Source organism: Manis javanica, chromosome 4, assembly GCF_040802235.1.
Source record: "Manis javanica isolate MJ-LG chromosome 4, MJ_LKY, whole genome shotgun sequence".
Classification (NCBI taxonomy): domain Eukaryota; kingdom Metazoa; phylum Chordata; class Mammalia; order Pholidota; family Manidae; genus Manis; species Manis javanica.
In genome coordinates this window covers 99,835,801-99,848,511 of record NC_133159.1, presented here as the reverse complement: position 1 = coordinate 99,848,511, position 12,711 = coordinate 99,835,801, and positions in this window count along the sequence as shown.

The window sequence follows — 12,711 nt, the reverse complement described above, 5'->3', positions numbered from 1 at the left end:
CTTCCTGGCAAGCCATTCCATCACCAGTGTTCACCAGGTGCCCACTCTGGGCACTCCTTGAATTCTTTCCAGGTGAAGGTGAGCCATAAAGACTGAACCCCTGCCCTATGGTGGAGATGGAAAAACACACAAACCACTTTATGATAGCATGTTGGGGAATAATAAATGCTGTGATGAAAATCAGAGCAGAATAAGCATGTGGAAAGTGATGGGTAAGGGGCACTCCAGATAGAACCTGAGTTACTTGACTGCACGTGCCATTTGAATGTCTAAGGAGAGTGTTTCAGGCAGAGGAAAGAGCAAGTGCAAAGTCCCTGAGGTGAGAAATGGGCTGGTAAAGAAGGCTAATGTGGCTGGAACTGGGGAAGAGGCAGTGGATGAGGCTGCCTCATGCATAACTCCAGAACCTCTTCTAGTCTCAGGCTCCAGTGTCCTGTGACCTTCTGGACTTCTCCAGCCAGAGATCCCACAGGCATCGCCGTTAACTCAGTGGGCCCAGAACTTAATCCATTTTTTTCTCCTGAAACCTGTTTCTCTTCCTGTCCTCTAGTCTAAACTATCCCCCATGCTGGTAAGTGGGGAGTGGCTGCCACTCCTTTTCTCCCCCACCCCACATACTCAGTCAATCATAAATCCCACTGAACCCCATTTAAAAATATTTCTTGTACCTGTCTCCTCTTTTACTGGGTCAGGCTGTCACCCCTGTCTTGAGGATATTGTAAGGCTCTCCTAATTAGCTCTTTGATAATTCTTTGATCAGAAAGAGGATACATACTTAGATAAAAGTTAAATAACACAGGCAACTTATAATATGCCAAGGGGGGCGGGGGCGGGGGCTGGATGCAGTCAGCTGGAGCAAGCAGGGCAGGCTTCGTGGAAGGACACCTCATTCTCTCCCAGCTAATAGCCATATACAGCTGGGACCCCCACTACGACTGCTCTCCCAAGACCCGGCTTTGTCTACCCCCCTGGGTACTTGCTTGCCCTTGGCTGCCCCTCTAGGAGCTCAAACTGAACACACCCAAGTTTGCACTCACTGTCCCCCCACTGGAAGACCTGCTCCTCTCAGTAAAAGAACCCCACTGCCCACCTGCTTAGTCAGAAACCTGGGCGCCACACCTGACTCCCCTCCCCCACCTCTCAGCCTCAGCAACCATGGAGTCCTGTTAGCTGCAAAGGGCTGCACTCTTTATTGTTGCCTCAGCTCCTCAGCTATTACTTGGTTCAAGCCACAGACCCCAAAATTGCCTCCTATTGGGTCTCCAGGCCTAATGCCTGCCCTCGTCCAATCTGTGATCTACCCTGTAGACAAACTGGACCATCTAAATTGCTAGTCAGCTCATTGCAAGCCTCTGCTATAAATCTTTCATCAGTTTCTCATGGCTCTTAGGATACAGACCAAACTGTGTGGAGCCTCTAGGTAACTCTCAGCCTCTTCTCTCACTATGCCCCCTCACACTCACCAGACTTTCTGATCAACGTTCAGTTCCTAGAATGCACCATCTCTTGCCTCAGGCCTTTCTACTTTCTGCTTCCTCTAGTCCTAACTTGCCTGGTGCCCCCTTTTCTCCCTTGCTATTGCCTAACTCCTACTCACTCCTCAAGAAATCAACATTGTCACCTCCTCCAGCAAGCCCTCCATGATCTTCTCAAGGCTGGGTGAGGTGCTCCTCCCAGGTGTTCCCCCAGCACCCTGAGCTCACCTTGTATCTGGCTATGTCTCTGTATCCTCCACAAGCCTGGCAGGTCCATGAGTGCTTCCTTGTCAAGCTTGTTGGCAGTAGAAACCTCAGCTCTTGGCACAGGGCTTGGTGCATAGAAGGTGCTCTCTATATTTTTTGAGTGGATGGATGTATGATATGAAAATGGAAGTGGGGTTTGAAGTATGGGTGCACCTGGATGGGAAAAGGCTTTCCAGCATAAGGAGTGATGGAGAAGGGGCATGGCATAGTCAGATGTGTGGAGGTGGCCAGGGGCACATCACATGCAGGAGCAAAGGAGTCCATCCTAATTGGAGCAGAGAGCAGGAGGGGAGTGAAGGGTGATGAGGTAAAAGAGACAGGTTTGGGCTAAGCTAAAGCATCTGAACTTGACTCTAAAGGCGGTGAGGAGCCTCTGCAGATTACACGCAAGTGGTAACATGCTCAAAGCCATGTCTAAGATTATCAATCTAATGTGGCCTGCAGGCCACACTGCAGGGGCCCAGGGGAAAGAAGAGGACTTGGGGGCCCAGGCAGCCTGTTCTGAGCCCCTCTTTCAGTTGGAATATCCCCATCTGGCTGCAGGTCTCTGGTGCCTTGGGCTGTGGGAGGAAAGCTCCCACACTGGCAGTGGCTGATTGCCCTTCCCGGTGACTCAGCCCGGAGGGGTCAGCTGCAAGCAGAAAGCCATTGTTGACAGGAAGAGGGGTCAGGTCTTCCTTTTCCCAGTCAGCAACTTGGGCACCCAGGCAGCAATGCAGGACAACAAAGATTGGGGAGGGAGGTCCCCTGAGTGGTCTTGCTAACATGCTCGCCCCCACCCATGCTGCTGGCCCACCCACTTGGGACCCACGGGCCGTATGGCAGCCAGCTGTTGGTGAGTCAGGCAGACCTGGAAACCCTCGTAGAGCCAGCTGGGAAGGTGTGAGACCATTAAGGAAAGAGGAGGCACCAGTCCAGCCCTCCCAGGTTGGCTGGGGAGAGTTGGGCACAGTAGCAGGAGCTGGCTCTGAGGCACGCCTTCTGAGGGGATGCTGGAGTCAGAGAGGGCCCAGAGATGGGGACAAAGCCTGGCAAGACTTCTTAAGGGAGCTGAGAATTGCAAGAGGGCACAGAGGCCCCCAGAAGGGTGTAACCTGGCACAAGGACCAGGTCAGGAGACAGAAGCTAGTGAAGAGTTAACCCACAGCAGCAATCACCATGGCAGGCTGGCTCCAGCTCCTAAAGTTATCAGTGGTTAGTTTGTGTTCACTATAGAAGAGTGACATCACATGTATGGCCTAGTTTCTGAGCTAGGCTGTCACACAGAATTCAGTGTAAGCCAGAAAGTTTAATAAGAGAAGGCTGCAGGCCTAGTTAACAACGCTATATTGTGTGCTTAAAATTTTGTTAAGAAGGTAAATCTCATGGTAAATGTTCTTTTCACAAAAACCAAACAGAGAAAAATGAAACACAAAGGGACACAGGGAAACTTGGGAGGCGATGGGTATGTCTCCTACCTTGACTGTGGTGATGGCCTCACAGGTATATGCATATGTCCAAACTCATCAAATGGCATACATTAAATAGGGACAGTTTTTGGTATCTCAATTATATCTCAATAAGGATGTTAAAAAAATTAAAACTAGAGAGAGTAAAAAAGAAGAGCTGAACATTTGGGTGTGGAGGTAGGGAAGAGAGGGGGCTTGGAGCAGGGTCCAGAACCCTTATGCACACAGGCATCTTCTCACCCAACAAAGAGCTTGGGAACCATGAACCAGAGGGCAGGACTTCGAAGTTCTCTTCCAGTTCTGGTTCTGTGTCTGGAAGTGGCTCTGGTGAAGCCACCCCATCTGAAGCTCCAGTGTCCTCTGCACAGGACGAAGTGGAACCCAGCCCCCCTTGCACACCTGCTGGATGGTGGCAAGGAGACACTTCCAGCTGCAGATGGCGGGTAGCTGGCTTTAGCAAGCTTGGACCCAGCAGCAGATGTGAAGAGCAGAAATGGTGCCAGGCCTGGGCTGAGGGCTTTGGGCTAGGCAGCGGGCAGAGAGAAGGTGAGAGGAGAGCTGGGCTGAGGGGTGGGATGTTGAGAAAAGGGACATATCCAGGGAAAGGGCCTAGGGACCTAGAGGGTGAGGAGACATGTCCCTTCCCCCGCACCACAGGGCTGAGTGCAGATCAGAAGGACATGGACTTTCCTTTCTGCTTTATCCCTCCGACATCCTCCCAGCACTGCCGCCTCTGCTGTTGCCTCAGAACTGGGCTGAGGGCGGGAGTGGGAGGCAGAGCCAGTGCATCCCCCTGCCTGGCATTCTCTGCTCCCAGCTGCCACAGAGCTGGCTCCTTGTCTCACTGGTCCTGGCTTAAACACCACACTCTAAGGGGCCATAGCTGACCGCACTTCTAATGTAGACCCTGCTGACATCACTGTCACACCCCTAATTCATTCTTATAATAGGCCCAACAACCACCAGGTATTCTCTGTTAGTTGTTTTCTCATTTATTCCTGCCCCCACCCCCACCAATGACACGAGATCCACCAGCTCAGGGACCTTGCCTGTGTTGCTCACAGCTATATCCCCAGCACCTAGAACTGTGCCTGACAGAGACTTTAGTTTATTTAGGAATGAATAATGATTGCTGACATTTACTGAGTGCTCACTACATGGCAAGCACTTTCTTCATGTATTAGCTCAAGGTCAGCAAACTACAGGCCTCAGGACAAATCTGGCTCCCTGCCCATTTTTATAAATAAAGCTTTATTGGCCCACTCACCCATTCGTGCATGCATTGTCTATGGTTGCTTTGGAGATACAATGGCAGATTTGAATAGTTGTAACAGAGACAGCATGGTCAGGAAACCAAAAATATTTTTTAGGTGACCTTTACAAAAAAGGTCTGCAGACCCCTGTGTTAACTTAGTCCTTACCAATACCACTGAAGTCAGTGCATTATTATCACCATTTTATAAATAGGGAAACTGAGGCTCCTAGTGCTTGTCCCAAGTTGCACAGTAAGTACAGAAGTTGGGTTTGAATCCAGACAGTCCAGCTCCAAGGCCCATATTCTTAGCTAGCTGCCACATTCCATTACCTTTCTAGGAAGGGATAAGAAGAGAGAGGGAAGGTCAGATGCTTATAAGTATCATGGGGTAAGCATATAAAAAGTGAAGGGAAATCGAAACTAAAGAAAGCTGGGTCCCTGGGAGGCCAGTGGAGCCCTCAGGACCCTGGGCCTTTGGTTTTGAGGTTTGGCCCAACTCTGAGACCCAGAGCTCTCCACTTTTGTCCCTGGAGCAGGAGTCCCACCCCTAAACGTAAATAAAGACCCTTTCCCTCAATCTGAAGGCTGAGTGTAGAATGTTCTCCACTTAGACTTGAAGTCCTGACATTCTTCTTCAGCCTTAAACCTTTGGCCCCTGCTACTGCTTGTCCCAGGGAGAATCAAGGATTCAGTGGCCTCTGATTTAGCACAGGTAAGGGGGATTTGAGGTTGCACATGCTTTTTTTTTTTTTTAGTTCCACAAACTATGCTTTGGCTTCTAGGGCTCCAAATATGTGAACCATGTTTGAGAATTTCCCATTCTTCTGATGTTGAAATTTGGATGCAGTTCAACTCGGTGGTTAAAGAAACCAAGAAATAAACCCTCTTTAGAATCAAGGACACATTGCAGTCTTAGAAATCACAGTCCTATTTGTGAGGCTTCCTACTAGTGCTGGAAGCTTTTTCTTGCTAACAAATGGAAAACAAAACAAAAACAAAATACAAAAGGGAGTTGGGGGACAAGCTTCAGAGCAGCAGTGAGCTGAGCCAGTGGGCCTTATCCGGGTAGGGGACCCTGGTTCTGGACAGAGTATCTCCTGTAAGGTGCGTTCTGGTGGGGAGCAGTGGGCAGGCACCCCAATCCCAAACTTCTGGCCTTCAGAGGCCACCTTAAAGTTTTCCTAACACTTTCACATTCATGGCATGTAATTTTGACAAGACCCAGAGGGAGGAATTGTTATCCCTGTCAGAGAGGTTACAGGACTTGCCAAAAGGGACACAGCAAGTGGCACCAGATGACCACCCTCCCTTTGGTTTTCTTGCTTACCACGCACCTCCTGATGACTCACTGGTGAGCCTGATAAAGGGACAGAGGTGATCTGGGTGGGGACTTAGGTATTTCAATTCAATGTATCTGTCTAGGTCTTTGCTGCATTCCCAGTACCCCAAACGTGGCCCAGAGTAGGTTTCACTTAATATCTGTGGAGAGTTTTGAAATGATATGTCCCTGCTCACGAGGAGTTCCCAATCTAGCGGAGGAGGTGGGGCAGGTACACATGTAATGCTAAAATAAGTGAAGGGGCTTCCAGAAGGATACAAAACACCATTGGGTGCAGAGAAAGACCCAAACAGGGGTCCTTGGAGGAGGTGGCAGCCAAGGGGCTTTAAGGAGTGGCTGCAGGGGGCTGGGGGTGGTATTTCCACAGGTGGGGTTGGGTGTGTAGTAACAGCTCTATGGCCCAGCCCCTGCCCACCTCATCTGTCCCCAGTCAAAGCCCCTCTCTCCCACAGGTAGGCACATGGTACCTCTCTCCTCTGCCCCTCCACCCTTACTGCTTCCTCTGCCAGGAACACTGACCCCACCCCCACCCCCACCCCTCATCCCCTGTGAGCCTGTCCTGACCCCCCACTCTCCTGGGGCTCCCAAGGCAAACTGGGCTTCTGGCCTGAGGCACTACCTGCTGCGGGCAGGGTGCAGGAGTTGGCTGCTCCCTTGCCCAAGCCCCTCCGGAGCTGCTGGACTGTGAGCTCCTTGAGAGCAGATTGTCTTTTATTTTGGAAATTCCAACAACTAACCTTGAGCCAGGCCATAGTAAACATTGAATAAAGATTTATAGAGGGGATGTGTATCCAGTGTTTGCGGGGCCTTACTAGGAGACGAGGGTGAAACAGAAGTCTAGGCCAGCCTGAAGGCTTGCCATCTGGCAATGGGGACGTGTGGAGCCACTGCAGCACTAGGTGAGCCACTGTGGCCAGCAGTGCCACTGACAGGAGTGCCCTTTGGGGACTCAAGGGCTGCAGCAGAGAAAGGGGAGATCATGAGGGAGGAAGGCCTGAACGGTGCTCCAGCATCCTGGGAAGCACGCATGTCTCTGGAGCAGTTGGTGAGCCTGCACAAGCCCCCCAGGGAGCCCAAAATTGGGCTTTCTGACACAGTGAGTTCAAAGCCTGCAGCTCAGGCACTCTGCCAAAGCTCATGACCTCACCCAAGTGCACAGGGTCTATGACAAGCATGTGACCCAGCAGCCAGCCCCAGGACAGGCCACATGGGATAGAAGGGATGGGCTCAGTTCAGGAACAGGCCAGGGAGGTTGTTTCCAGCAGGGAGAATGCTCTGGTTCTTGAAATCCATTCATTCACTTATTCATTCAACAGTTCATCCATTCAACAAACTTTTACTGATCATGTCATGCATTTGGGCTGGTGAGATTTAAAAAGCTGTCTCTTTCTTCAAGTAGCTCATAGTTTTGTTGGGGGAAGGGCAGGAAGTTATACACAAACTGGAGACACAAACATAAGAGAGACAGAGACCAAAGCACCATGGGGTCCAGAAGAGGGAGAAAGCATTCTTAATGAAAGTGGACTGGAAAGAGGAGGGGACACTTCAGATGGTCTTAAAGAACAGGCTTTGAACAGGTGGACTTGGGAGGGGACGGGAGGGGCACTAGACCTGGAGGAAAGAGCCTATGAGCTCCTGGGGGTGGGAACCCTGGTTTGGTTCAGTCCCTGGGCCCTGGTAGAGCTCACTAGTCATTTGTCTTGCTTGTTGAATGGGGCATGAACTTCTCCTGATCCCTCCTCCTTCCCTCCCAACCTGGACCCACCAGTGATCACTGAACTTCGTTCCCAACAGCACTTAGCCTCCTGAGCCCCTTTCTTTCTGCCAAACCCACATCTCTGATTATAGAGGTGAAATATCCCTTCTCTTGACCCTGCAAACCTTTCTTCACCCTTGATCTTACCCCCACCTACCCCCAGGACCCTGCTCCTTCTGAGACATCTGTCTCTCCATCTGTTTTGCCTCTTTCTCTTTCCTTCCCTTGAGCTGATAAACATGGTTAAATCTTTGGCACCATATGCCACCCCTCTTCACTTCCTGATTAGATGCTGCCTTTCCTGAGGACAAAAGCCCATGCAGTACCATATGTGACTCTTCATGGGCTCCTCAGAGCCTAAGGACAGTGCTTGAAACTCAGACAATATTCATTGAACTAATGGGCCTTATCCTGTCACCACGACCCCCCTGCCCCCACCAGCTTTTTCAGTGGCTTCTCAAGGTAAAGTCAAATGTGCAATGACCTAGAGGCTCCTGAGAAATGGAGCTGGTCTGGACTCTCTCCCTTTTCTATTCCTCCTCTCTAGCTCCAATCATCTCAATAATTATATTGCCCAGAGACCACTATACTGTTGCTCACCTCTCCTGACCTTTGTGCATGCTGTTCCCTTTAAAATGGCCCTTCCCCATTTCTACACCCGGCATGCTTTTGCTCTCAGTGCAGCTCAAGGATCTCCCCCTTCTGGAAGTCTTCTTGACTTTCTTCCCACTCCACGTACCTGTCCTAAAATCATACAACACTGTTCTATGTAGGAGCAGTGTGTTTACAAGCCTGAGAACTCATTTAGGGTAGGGATGGGTCTTGTTCAATGATTTTTAGCCCTAGTTCCTAAGGCCTGGTAATTGATAGGTGCTTTATAGACTGGCATTAAATAAACAAGTTAACAAGTGTCTAAAGAAGTACTAGTGATTTCAGAGGCACATGTTTTCCTCTCTAGCCCTGGCTCCCACTTGCAAAAAGGGGTAAAATTCCCTAGGAGCACAGAGTGTCCAAGATAACATGAGCCCACAGTCCAGGATCCCCAAAAACTCAACTCTAGGAAAACCCTTAATTGAAGTTGGCTTAAAAATTCAGGCGATAGTCCACGATATTTTTTAAATTCAAGGAAGAACCACAATATGATTCCTATTGTTGAGTTCTAAAAATATATTTTCTATGGTTTTCTGCCTTTTTCACAGTAAAATAGCTTTGGCATGACAGTCTTCTTGCGTAAGTGAAAACACAATTTAGTGAAATAGTGTTTTATGAGCTTTAAGGGAAACAAATCTCTGACCCAAAGCGGGGGTGAAGGGAGGGGAAAGGGGTTCCAGAAAAGACGCTGCCATGTCTGGTAGAGCAGGCCCAGGGAGGCTTGGGGTTTCCAGCTCTTCAAGGGGTGTCTCACCAGAGTCCAGGATCAATCATCCTCTGTCAACCAGCAAATATTTATTGAGTGATTCAAGCATGGTAGTTGCTGTTGAGTGGAACAGAAGATGCATGTGAGCCTGGTGTATTTTCTGTGGTAAATTTCTTCTGGCCATATCATCATCATTAGTTCTATAAATAGATGTACCCAATATTCCCTGGACACACAGTCTGCAGCAAGGGTCTGGTTATAGCCTGTATTCACGTTTCACAAACTCTCTAACACAGGTGGCATTACTTCCACTTGACAGATGAGGAAACAGAGGCTTAAAAGAAGCCCCTATGTTGCTCCAGTTCTTACAGCTAGAAAATAGCAGATCAGAGAATGTAGATTCTCTGATTTCAAGCCCAGTGTCTTTTACTAATGATAGCCAGCATCTGCATGTGTCTTCCAAGGATACAGAGCATTTTCCAGGAAATTTCTAAATTGATCCTATTACTAATCATGTGAGGTCACAATTATTACAATGCTATTTTACAGACGAGGAAACCGAGGTTCAGAGGGTTCCAACATCTTGTGAAAAGTCTCTGTTAGTAAATGGTATATTCAGGATTTGAGCTAAAGCCAAATCTCGTGTTCCTTGGCTACACCATCTCAAGGGAAGATGATCTAGTTTCAGCCCCTCCCAGCTTCTGGCTCAGAGCTGGGCACTGCAGTGTCCTAGAAGAAATTTCATTCTGGGAAGAGAATTTTCATCTAACAGTCCTGAAGAGCACTCATGCCACACTGGGGTCCTGCCTGGACTCTGCCCAGACTCCTGTCCCTGGGAGGAGAGAGAGAAAGGGCATTCCAGGCCTGGTGGCCAGGCTGCTCTGGGGGCCAGCAGCCCAGCAACTGGGAGGTGGAATGTGACAGAGAGGGGCTGGAGTTGTCTTGAACTCTCAACAATCAGGAGGCCTTCCCATGAATGGACCAATTGGTAGTTGCAGTCATGTGGGCCAGTTGTGGTCAGGGAAGGCAAGAGGCTCCCAAGGGACACTGCATTCCTGCTCCTGTCAGCAACTCCAAGTGCTCCAAGCTGAGTGGGAGCACAGGCCCTGTCCACCTTCTCAGCTCCAGGACTACGCCAGTGCCCTGCGCCCTCCTGGCCCCCAGAGCAGGGGTTTTCCCCATACCAGGATCCAGAGCACAGGTCACAGTAGGAAAGGGGCTTTCCTGTGGTGGAAGCCACCAGGACCATTTCCCTGGCCCCATTGTTTCCAGGCTAGGGTACTGCTGAGGAGGCATTAGCACAGACACTCCAGAGTCCCCTTTTAATTGAGCCTGGAGTAGTGCTGACTAGACAGCAGATGCAGGGCCTCCGCTTCACTAGTTCCTTAAAAACCATAGCTCTACCCCTTACATGGCACCCACCATCTTCCAGGCAATGCTCTGAGCATTTTACACACGGTAACAACTTTATAAAAGCCCTATGAGGAGGATGCCATTATTATTCCCCACTTTACAGATGAGGAAACTGAGGCACAGAAAGGTTAAGTAGGTTTTGCAGGTCGCAGAACTAACAGGAGGAGAGCTAATGTCCCTACTCAGCATGCTGCACTAGTCTCTCCATGTGGGCAGCTCTGACATGTCTTACTCCCAGGTGAGAAAAACACTGTCCCAGCCAACAGAAATGTTTGTCACTGGGCTGGGGACCTGGCCTGGGGCTTAGGGCAGCACAGAGACAAGGGATGAAGGCTGCAGCGGGAGCTGCTCATGCCTCTCATCTCCTCACCTAAGGCATCCCTGGAAAGGCTTTCCCTCCCCCTCATGCCCCTGCTCCAGGCCTCCTCATACCACCTTCCTGGCCCTCACAGGAGGAAGCCTCCCCTTGGACTTCTCAGCTAGCACCGGGCAAACCAGCGCAGAGAAGCAAGATGAGGAATAGCCTACAATCGCATGAGGTGGAAGAAGGGGGTCTGTTCCTCACCCATATCTGGGACCTGAACTCTTCCAGCCTCAGGCTCTTCTCTGCAATGTTCTGGCTCCCTTCAGTGACTTCTAGAAGCCAAGCCACTCTGGACTCTGGAGCACTTTGGACATTCCCCACCACTACACTCACAGTTGGACTGTCCCTGAAGCGTCTGTCTCCCTGTGAGTCTGTAAGCAGGGTAGACGTGTAATTCAAGTGACCCGGAGGAGCACAGGGCTGAGTACAGAGCAGGCACTCAAAAATGCTTATTGCATTGGTAGATGAATGCAGATTGAATAGATTTTCACTTCCTGTTTCCAGGTAATTCCCTTTCTCATTTGTTCTGAAGTCACACCAGGCCAAAGATAGGAAGTGGGCCTGCCTGCTGTTTAGACACCAGCAGACACATCATCCTCTTCGTGATTCTCTTTTTCCAAGGAAGGTTAGAACAGACTTTATTCTAGAGGCATCCTCAGCTGAGAGGTTGTGATTCTAGAGGGCAGGGAGGGTGTGGATAAATTGCTTCCTCCTTTCTAGGTTTAACTAATCAGTTCTGAGGAGATCATGAGAGCAATCTGAAAGAGCCTATCTTGCCCAGGTCCAGGTGATGGTGCCCAGCCTGGTAGTGGCAGAAAGCTCAGGGCAGAGGACAGAGCTGGGTCCCTGACACAGCCAGCCTCCCAGCATGCCTACTGTCCAGGGGCAAGACTCCTGGTGACATGGCCCTGAAGCCAGCACCATTGTTTCTGCAAGGGGGACACCTGGCTTTCCTTTATCCAGGGGAAGAGGTGGTCTCAATATCTGCATCAACAGTTTTGCAAAATATCAAATGTTGGCTCCTGGTAGTTCACCAAATACAAGGTCTTCACAGCAGGCCTGGAAAGCCGGTTGGCTGGGGCTACCATTCCATTTAATTGAGGAAACACCCAATCCAAGGATACCTCCATTATGGCTGCTTTGCCACCTTTTTGCTGCTCCTACCCTTTAAAAAGGGAGATGGCATGATGAAAAGGTCAGTGTGCTATGCAAAAGACCTATGTGGAGTTGAATGGGAGATAGGGCATCTAGCTATCCTAACCTGGTAACTCAGGGATCTTAGCACACTCCGCCTGTCCCTGGAGCACCTTGCCAAGAGTCCTGGGACAGGAAAGCTGCATTTCATCTATTGCCCCAAGCTTCCAGTATTGCTGCTATCCACCCCCAGTCCACTTCCAAGGGCCATGGGGCCACTTTGGTAGAGGAAGGAAGGGAGGGAGAAAGGAAGGAAGGGGAAGGAAGGAAGGAAGGAAGGAAGGAAGAAAGGAAGGAAGGAAGGAAGGAAGGGAGGGAGGGAGGGAGGGAGGGAAAGAGAAAGAAAATAAAGGAAGGAAAGAAAAGAAGGGAAAGGGAATGGAAAGAATGAAGGGAGGAGTGGGGAGAAAGAGAAAGAAGGAAAAGAAAGAATGACTAAGCAAGCCCTTTATGATAGAAGTGAGCTCCCTTGAAAATATCTTAAGGAGAAATTGCCTGTCATATAATTTCAAGGAAATGACATTTTGATGATCAGCAAATGAGGCTTTCCTCCCACTTCCTGCCATCCATCTCCATTCTCTCTTTTCAGTCTCTCTCCTCCCACCCTTGGTTCCTTCCTTCCTCTGGCAGGCAGGGTCCCTCCTGTACTCCCTCTGTCCTCCTCCAGGGTCAGCTGAGCGCTGCCTTCTTGATGATCCTACATTAGGAAATCATGAAACCCCAAATCTTGGATTGTTCTAAATTCCTCTATGCCTCCCCAAGGACCAAGCTCAGAACATGACTCCACTGGAAGTCAGCAGGGAGAATAGCAGCTGATCTGGCCCAGGAAGGCAGAGGGGCCCC